An 8,918-nucleotide genomic window follows, 5' to 3' on the forward strand; every position below is an offset into this window, starting at 1 on the left:
CACTGTCCTCCTACTGGATGCCTCCTTTCATGGAAAACACTTTGGGGTTTTATTTATATCTCATTTCTGAAGTCTTTTAATACCTACATTAAACATACAGATTACTCATCAGTGCCAACTTCTACTTTGAGGTTAAAAATCCTCCAAATTTTTTCTAATATTCTTAGCATTCCATTCGTTGCGTTTAAATCTTTGACCATATGTTGTTACTCTTGTGTCTCATCAGAATTTAGTTAATTACGCAATTTTCCCCTGAAAAAAGCAGTACTCATCATACACAGTTCTTAGAGCCAAAACTGGATTTTACAAGGTAGGGCAACGGTGAGCATAAGAGAAAATTCAGGAGCACGACTACGGTCTGGTGGAGCCAAGATTCTAGCTCAAGGCACTGGAAGAAAACATCCAGGCTAAGGCCGCACCGCCCACTTGAGGCTCCGGGACTAAAACGCAATGCCTAAAGGCAGGTGGAGAAAACTAGCGATGAAAACTACCAAGATGCGCCTGCGCGCTGGAGGCCTCTTGACAGACAACACTGGGGACCCAGAGCAGCCAATCCCCGAGCGGTGGGGCGGGACCTTCTGCGCGCTCCTCACTTTCCCCGCGCCTATTGAAGGGACGGACTGCTTCGGTCGCAACGCAGGTTGGTGGCTGGTGCCAGAGAGGTGTACGAGCCGGCTCCTCGCCCTTCCCTTCGCCTCAGCCGGGGAGGACTGGACGCCTCCCAGCTCCGAGCGAGCGCCGGGCCGAGGTGGGCAGCGCCGGAGGACAGCGGGGAGACTGACGGGAACGCTCCATGCGAAACCTTCGTAAACCCTTCGCCTGAACTCTTCAAATTCCAGGCGGCGGCTGCTGCTGCTGCTGCTAAGTCGCCTCAGTCTTGTCCGACTCTGTGCGACCCTATAGACGGCAGCCCACCAGGCTCCCCCGTTCCTGGGATTCTCCAGGCAAGAACGCTGGAGTGGGTTGCCATTTCCTTCTCCAATGCGTGAAAAGTAAAAGTGAAACTGAAATCGCTCAGTCTTGTCCGACTCTTAGCGACCCCATGGACTGTAGCCTACCAGGCTCCTCCGTCAATGGGATTTTCCAGGCAAGAGTACTGAAGTGGGGTGCCACTGCCCCAAATCCCGTCAGTTTTGAGGAACCCGGGTTCTAACCTGAAGGGAACTTGCGTCTTGTCAGCTTCAGGGACTACAAGTCCCTTCACCCTCAGAAACACTGAATCCTGTAGTGCTGAGACCCCCAAATACCTAGAGGAATCCCAATTCCCCTCAGCCTGAGGCACCCTAAAAATAGCACCCTCAGAGAGACCAAATTTCCCCAACTCAGAGGCACTGAATACCTCAATCCTTTCATCCTCAAGACTCCCAACTGTCCTGCATTTCGGAGACCTACAGCCCCTTAATGAGAGACCCCAGAGCTCCTTAGCTTGAGAGAACCCTGACTTCCTTAGCCTCAAAGATCCCAAGTTCTCTCAACCTGCTCACTTTACATCAGCGAAAAGACCCCCAATCCCCTCCGTCTGAGGAACCCCACTTCCCTCAGCCCATTGTGACCCAGATCTCAAGCTGAGCAATTTGTCCCTTATAAGTAGAACCAACGTTATGTCCAGATTTCCCAGAGTCCCCAGGCAGAGAGCCCCAAAACCCTTCTTGGAGAAATATTCCCTCTCCCACACTGGAACAGAGCCCTGGTTTCAGCCAGATGCCAGTCCAGCAGTTAGGGGCTTCCAGGTCTCAGAATTCCCTCCATCACCCACAGACACGTCCCTCTGGGTGCCTTTCCTTAGAGAGGCTGAGTTGTAGGGGAACCAAAGAAACCAAATCTAGTTCACATTAGGCTACTCTGTCATGGCCAGTCAGGATCAGTCCATCCCACCAACCCCTACCCTGACTTTCCCCGCACCTTCCTGCCCTGGACACTCCACCCAAGGCAAACAGACCTGGGTCTAGACAGCGGTCTGGGCTATCTCAGCATCTTCTCCTTCCACAGGCACCTCGGCCTTGAGGCAGTCCCAGGGCCATGAGCTCCAACAGGTCCCTGAAGGAGAGGACTGAGGGAGATGCAAGGAGAACAGAGTGGAAGCCCATGGTGAGAGGTGGAGGGGGCTCTAAGCCAGCTCTATAGGAAGGACATGGAGGTGGTCCCTGAAGGACCACAGACTGCTTGCCTGCACCACTGAGTGAACTTCTCTGTCAGTGTACACAGTAAGGGAGTGCCATGTCCTGTCTGAGACAGAGGGGTATAGTGGGGTGGAACAGGACACTAGCATCATGGACTGCTCTGTGTCCAGGGAGAGTCAGGGAAATGCTCAGTTAAGCGGGACACAGTCAGGAAGGAAAGTTTTCATGCCTGTCTCACAGAGACCAAGTAGCTTCAGGCTTCTCCCTGCATACAAGGTGGAGAAGGCCCAGCTCTAAGGTTTGACTTATATTAGTAAGTCACTGATTAAATCTATTATTTTCTTTAGGCCAAAGATGCTTTCAAAGACATTTCCATATAATTCTCCAAGGAAGAATGGGCAGAGATGGGAGAATAGGAAAAAATCTGATACAGGAATGTGAAAAGAAACTATGAGGCACTGATTACTATAGGTAACAGGAAATGCTGGGTGCCTGTGAGCCTAGGAAACATGAAACAGGTCTTCGGCCTCAGTGTTAACTTGGCCTTCTCTTAGGTGGCTTCATCTACTCACAGTTCCCTTATGTGGAGACGAACCTGGAGGAAATTTTTATTTTGTATCAATGTAGGTCTGACCCTGGCAGTGCAGAGCTCACCTCTTCCTTTGTCCTAGATTCCTCCAGCCCATCCTACTAATTGCCCTGACTTTGTGACACTTTCCATTTGCCTCTATGCTTTGTTCCTCTTTCTTAGAGCAAAAATTTTGCTTCTTTCCAGGTCTCAGAGCCCCTTGACCACCTTTCATGTATCACCGTAGACAAGTCATCAAACCCCAGGTAGATGACATTGAGGAATCTGATGAAGAATGGACACCAAGGCAGCAAGGTGAGGGGCCAGGAGGATTTAGAGGTATCTTCCTGAAACCAACCTGGGTTTAGGTCTCAGCTGCATTTCAGGCCTTAACAAAGAAAATATAATATTCAGCCAACTAGCAAGATGCAAAGCACTGTATTATACAGTATGAGACTATTCATATGAAGTTTTTAAATATGTAATATAATTAGCCTCCCCTTCTCTGCCATTGTACGTGCAGTTGACTCTGCTCCTCACCAACTCTTCTCACAAGACTTTCAGGATCAAGTGATTCCTGGCCAAGAAACAAAAGCAGAATCATCCCATTCCTCAATGGATTTGAATGAAAACTGGTAATAAAACAAAAAGAGGACATTGCAAAAGAACCAAACTAGGTCTATACAGAGCCACACATGAGGTGGCACACATATTTATGCTGTGTCAGGGTCACTTGCATCTTACGATATCACTCTGAAAACATCACTAATGTATCCATTTGTTTAATTGAAAAAATTATTTTTCTCTTTGTGTCAGTGTTTCTGCGCTAGTCCTTTGGCTCAGTAATAAATATGAGATCTTTTGTTGGAAAAATTATATGTATTATTTATACAGTGAAAAATGGTGAATATTTAAAAATCTAAATGTGAATAAGAAGTACCAAATTCAGCACCAGAGGAGTAAGGGCTGACAGGTGGCTTCACTATGTCTTGGTTAGTTTTTTGTTTGTTTTTATTTTGTTTTTGTTTTTAATTCTGAACTGGAAATTAAAAGATCTGAAGAGGCAGAATATTGACATAAGCCTGAATGAAGGAAGTGGATGTATAGGTTTTTCAGTATAATTCTCAATAGTTTTATCTTTAAATTTTATCATTCTTTTTCTTTTTAAAACTGATTATTTTTGCTAAACATTCCTAATGAAAGGGCAATTAAAGAAACCGTACTTAGACTATAAATTCACCAAAGAACTTTCTCATACTAATCGCATAATAATTTGGTTATTGGAGTAAATCTCTTAGAAGAGGAAATGATTACCATTACGTCAAGATACATTATTTATGTATGTATGTAAAAACACACCACATGATCTTCTTACCCTGTGGTGAACTTAATTATTTGTCTTGATTCTGGGAAACAGTTTGAGATAACTATTTAGTCTCCCTGATCTTTCCACATTTCACTGACTGGACATAGCATCAGGTAAATAAAATGAAGTACACTCATTATAAAATAGAAGTGAGCAGCTGACTTCCTCTTCTGCTGCTCAGAGTAAAGAGTTTAGAAGAGTTTATCTGCCTAGACTGGAGAAAACAATTTAGATTAGTTCTGTGATTCTCCATCTATGGATTTCTGTTCTCCTAGATTCTTTTTTATTATTTACTTGTTTTTGGCTGTGCTGGGTCTTCGCTGCTGTGCATGGGCCTTCTCTGCTTGTGTTGAGTGGCTTCTCTCATTGCAGAGCGCACACAGGCTCAGTAGTTGTGACACACAGGCCTAGTTGCCACAGCATATGGAATCTTCCTAGACCAGGGATTGAACCTGTGTCCTCTGCATTGGCAGGCAGATTCTCATCCACTGTGCCACCAGGGAAGTCTGTATGTTCCCTTAGGTTACTAAAACTAGTGTCAGAGAGATGAAAACCAAACATTTGGTTGTCTGCAAAGGTTTTGACATGAAAAGAGATTCTTCACAGGGAACACATACCCCATGGTTCACCATACCTCTACAAATCTTTATTTACACTCTTAACAATTTTTGAGTGTATGGCACACTACTGCTAACTATATACACATTGTTGTACAACAAATTTATAGAACTTTTTCACCTTGCATGACTGAAACTATATCCATTGAGCGACAATTCTCCATTTCTTCCTCCGCATAGCCCTTGGCAACCACAATTCTGTTTTCCATTTCCATGAATTTGATTAATTTATATACCTCGTATAAGTGGAATCATGCAATATTTGTCTTTTATTGATTGGTTCATTTTACTTAGCATATTATCCTCAAGGCGCACCCCTGATGTAGCATATAACAGAATTTCATTCTTTTTTTTTTCATTCTTTGTTAAGGCTGAAAAATATTCCATTGTGTGCATGTGTATATAAAATATATGAGGTATATTTTATATATAATCTTTATCTGTTTATCCACCAATGAAGATTTAGGTTGCTTCTACATCTCGCCAATTTCGAATCATGCTACAATGACCATTTATTCAGGATCTTGTTTTTAATTTTTCATGGATATATACGCAGGAATTGGATTGCTAGATCACATAGCAATCTGTTTCTAATTTTCTGAGGAAACTCCATACTGTTTACTCTAAAGGTTGCAACATTTTACATTTCCAACAATAGTGTGTAAGGGTTCCAATTTCTTCATATCCTTACAACTTGCTATTGTCTCTTTTTTCATACTGGCCATCATAAAAGGTATGAGATTTGTATTTCTTTACTGATTAGTAATATTGAGCATCTTTCATTGGTTTGTTGGCCATTTGCATATCTTTGGAAAAATGTCTATTCAGTTCCTTCTCCTACTGTGTTAGTCAGTTCAGGCTGCCATAACAAAACAGATTGCATTGCTTTAGCCACAGAAATTTGTTTTTGTACAATTCTGGAGCATGGGAGTTTGATATCAGGATGCCATCATGGCCAATCAAGTTCTCTTCCTGGCTTATAGGCAGCCTTCATATTGGTGCGTACTTATTAACCCCTTATCAGATATGTAGAATGGGCTAGTTGCTCAAATGGTAAAGAATTTGCCTGCAGTTCTAGAGACCCAGGTTCAATCGCTGGGTTGAGAGGATCCCCTGGAGAAGGAAATGGCAACCCACTCCAGTATTCTGCCTGAAGAATCCCTTGAACAGAGCAGCCTGGCAGGCTACAGTCCATGGGGTCGCAAGGAGTCAAACATGACTGAACAACTACACTTTCACTTTCTATCAGATATGTATTTTACAAATATTTTCTACCATTCTGTAGGTTACCTTGTCACTGTTCACTGTGTCCTTTGCTGCACAGAAGTTTAAAGTTTACTGTAGTCCCATTTATCTATTTTTACTTTGTTATTAATATTTGTACACTTGGTATCATATCTAAGAAATCATTGCCAATTCAATGTTGTGAAGCTTCACCCTTGTTTTCTTCTAAAAGTTTTATCAAGTCTTACATTTAGGTCTTTAGTCTATTTTGAGTTGACTTTTCTTCATGATGTAAGATCTTCATTATTTTGCATGTGTATATTTTGTTTCCTCAGTACCATTTGTTACCCGGATTAAGCATTCCTCATTGTCTTGACACCCTTGATGAAGATCATTAGACCATGTATCCAAGAGTTTATTTCTGTTTATTTCTAGATGTCTGTTCTGTTCCATTGATTGATATGTCTGTCTTTATGCCAGTGGGCTTCCCCAGTGGCTCAGCAGGTAAAGAATCCGCCTGCAGTGCAGGAGACATGAGTTCAACCCATGGCTCAGGAAGATGCCCTGGAGAAGGAAATGGCAATCCACTCAAGTATTCTTGCTTGCAAAATCCCATGGACAGAGAAGCCTGGCAGGCTACAGCCCAAAGTGTCACAGAGTCAGACACGACTGAATAACAAAGCACACACTTTATTCCAGTACCACACTCTTTTGCTTACTGAAATCAGAGGTCTCCAGCTTTGCTCTTCTTTCTAAGATTGTTTTGGTGTCCTCTGAGATTCCATATTAACTGTAGGATGGATTTTTCTATATCTGAAAAAAATCCCATTTGGGATTTTAATAGGAATGGCATTGAATCTTTAAATTGCTTTGGGTAGTATGAACAGCTTAATAATATTAAGACTCCAAATCCATATACATGGGATGCCTTTCTATTTACTTTTATCAGATTCCTTTCAGCAATACTTTGTAGTTTTCAGTGTATAAGTCTTCCATCTCCTTAAGTTTACTCCTAATTATTTCATTCTTTTTGATGCTATTATAAATAAGATTGTTGGGACTTCCCTGGTGGGCCAGTGGCTGACTCCACACTTCCAAGGCAGGGAACCTGGGTTCAATCTCTGGCCAGGGAACCAGATCCCACATGCCACAACAAAGACCTGGCACAAATAAATAAATATAAATAATTTTTTAAATTTAAACTTAGCTCTTGACTATAGCTTTAAAAAAATTAAAAATAAATAGGACTGTTTTCTTTTTTTTTTTCTTTTTTTGGAATCATCATTGTTTGTGCATGGAAAGATATTTGAATGTTGATTTTGTATCCTGCAATTTTCTGTGCAGGTTTTTGTGTGGAATTTTAAAGATTTTCTACATGTAAAATCATGTCCTCTGTGAACAGACATAATTTTACTTCTTTCTCTCCAAATTGGAAGACTTTTGTTTCCTTTCCTAAGCTAATGCTCTGGCTAGGACTTCTAATATTTTGTTGAACAGAAGTGTTGACAGTTGGCATACTTGCCTTTTTTTCTTGATCTTAGAAGTTTTCAGCTTTTCATTGATTAATATGTTAGAGGTAGACTTTTCATATATCACCTTTATTATATTGTGGTCACTTCCTTCTATTCCAAGTTTGTTGAGTATCTTTGTCATGAAAGGCTAGTAAATTTGTTAGACATTTTATGAACATCAGATGAAGCACAGATGAAGTTTTGTCTTTTTTGATTTTAAGAAAATTATGTGATGCTCGCAGTGGAAGCATAGGAGTTAATGATACAGAAATCATTTTCCATTCTTCCTTTGGTAATCCTTGTCCTTGTCATACTCTGGCTCAGAATTCTTGTTCTTAATTAGAATGCCCAGAGTTTGAAAGTATTTACCTACCAAAACACTGATTCTCATCATTTTTTAGGAAAACCTTCTCGGATGGCCTTTAGAGTGAAGCACAGTAAACATCAGAAGGTATCTCCCAAATTCTGTTGACAAGAAAATCCTTCTCATGGATGCAATCACAGGTAAGAGTAGGAAAATATGCAAAGATCCTAGAAACTGCTGCTTTCCTTTTCTGAGTCTTTAGCACAATGTCTGATATCATCACCATTTTTATAGTTAGTAAGAACAGCAACAATAGTAGGCTGTTCTATTATTATATTATTTTCACAATATTTCAGACTTTAAGCATTTTACGTGAATAAACTTACTTAAACCTTAAAACAATCCTACAGTACCTACAGGTAGGTACTGCAACTATGACCATTATAAATCAAGAAACTGAGGTAAAGAAATGTTTGATTATATGCCTGAGATCACAGTATCACTAGTGCAATCTAATCCAAAGTGCCTTCTCTAAACCCCTTATAAGCCTATTAAAACTTCCATAGTTCTATAAAGTTTACACTCTCTTATTTATACATCTTTATATCATTCATCTGAGGGATGGTTTCAACCTCAGTTCTTTGGTGCTGTGGTAAAATGAGAGATATGCTAGGACATCTGACTAAGGGAAGCTTACAGAGATATTGGGCAATTTATAGAGTGGATGGTCCAACATGAAGAAGGAGATAGGATCCCCAGCCTCAGACCTTCCTACTCCAATAAGAGGAATCAGCTTACAACCCTGACAAACCTCAGGTTTGATAACTGAAAAACAACAAATAAGAAAATAACTGAAGGACTTCACATAGGTTACCCCCTTCCTTTTGAGTAGAAACTCATCATCTGGAACTGATTTCAAATGCTCTTTCTTGAAGGAGGTCGTAACAACTCCTTCCTCTGAGCTCTGATTAGGAAACTTTAGTGTTTGGAATCGTTTGTTTAGCCTGCCCCTGATTCATGAGCTTTGAGAGTGTAACCCATACCGTTAATTCTCAGAAGTCCAGGCCCAACTCAAAGCCCCTTGGGCCCCCTAAATGTTTGCTGAGTGAGTGACTCCACATTTAAATATTCATCTAGATGTAAGAAGATCAAGGAATGCTGAAGATAGTATCCGTGAGCTAAACTGCAAATACAGAACCAGTTGAGGG

General features: G+C 41.2%; 1 long non-coding RNA gene across 1 annotated transcript; it reads left to right on the plus strand.

The window, feature by feature from the left end:
* Positions 1–558: 558 nt before the first annotated feature.
* Positions 559–8,558, plus strand: LOC138440332 (uncharacterized). The gene is made up of 3 exons (XR_011256991.2): positions 559–748; positions 2,896–3,003; positions 7,808–8,558. It is a non-coding gene; the product is annotated as an uncharacterized lncRNA (long non-coding RNA).
* The last annotated feature ends 360 nt before the right edge of the window (positions 8,559–8,918 follow it).

This window comes from Ovis canadensis, chromosome 5 (assembly GCF_042477335.2).
Source record: "Ovis canadensis isolate MfBH-ARS-UI-01 breed Bighorn chromosome 5, ARS-UI_OviCan_v2, whole genome shotgun sequence".
Taxonomy (NCBI): Eukaryota; Metazoa; Chordata; class Mammalia; order Artiodactyla; family Bovidae; genus Ovis; species Ovis canadensis.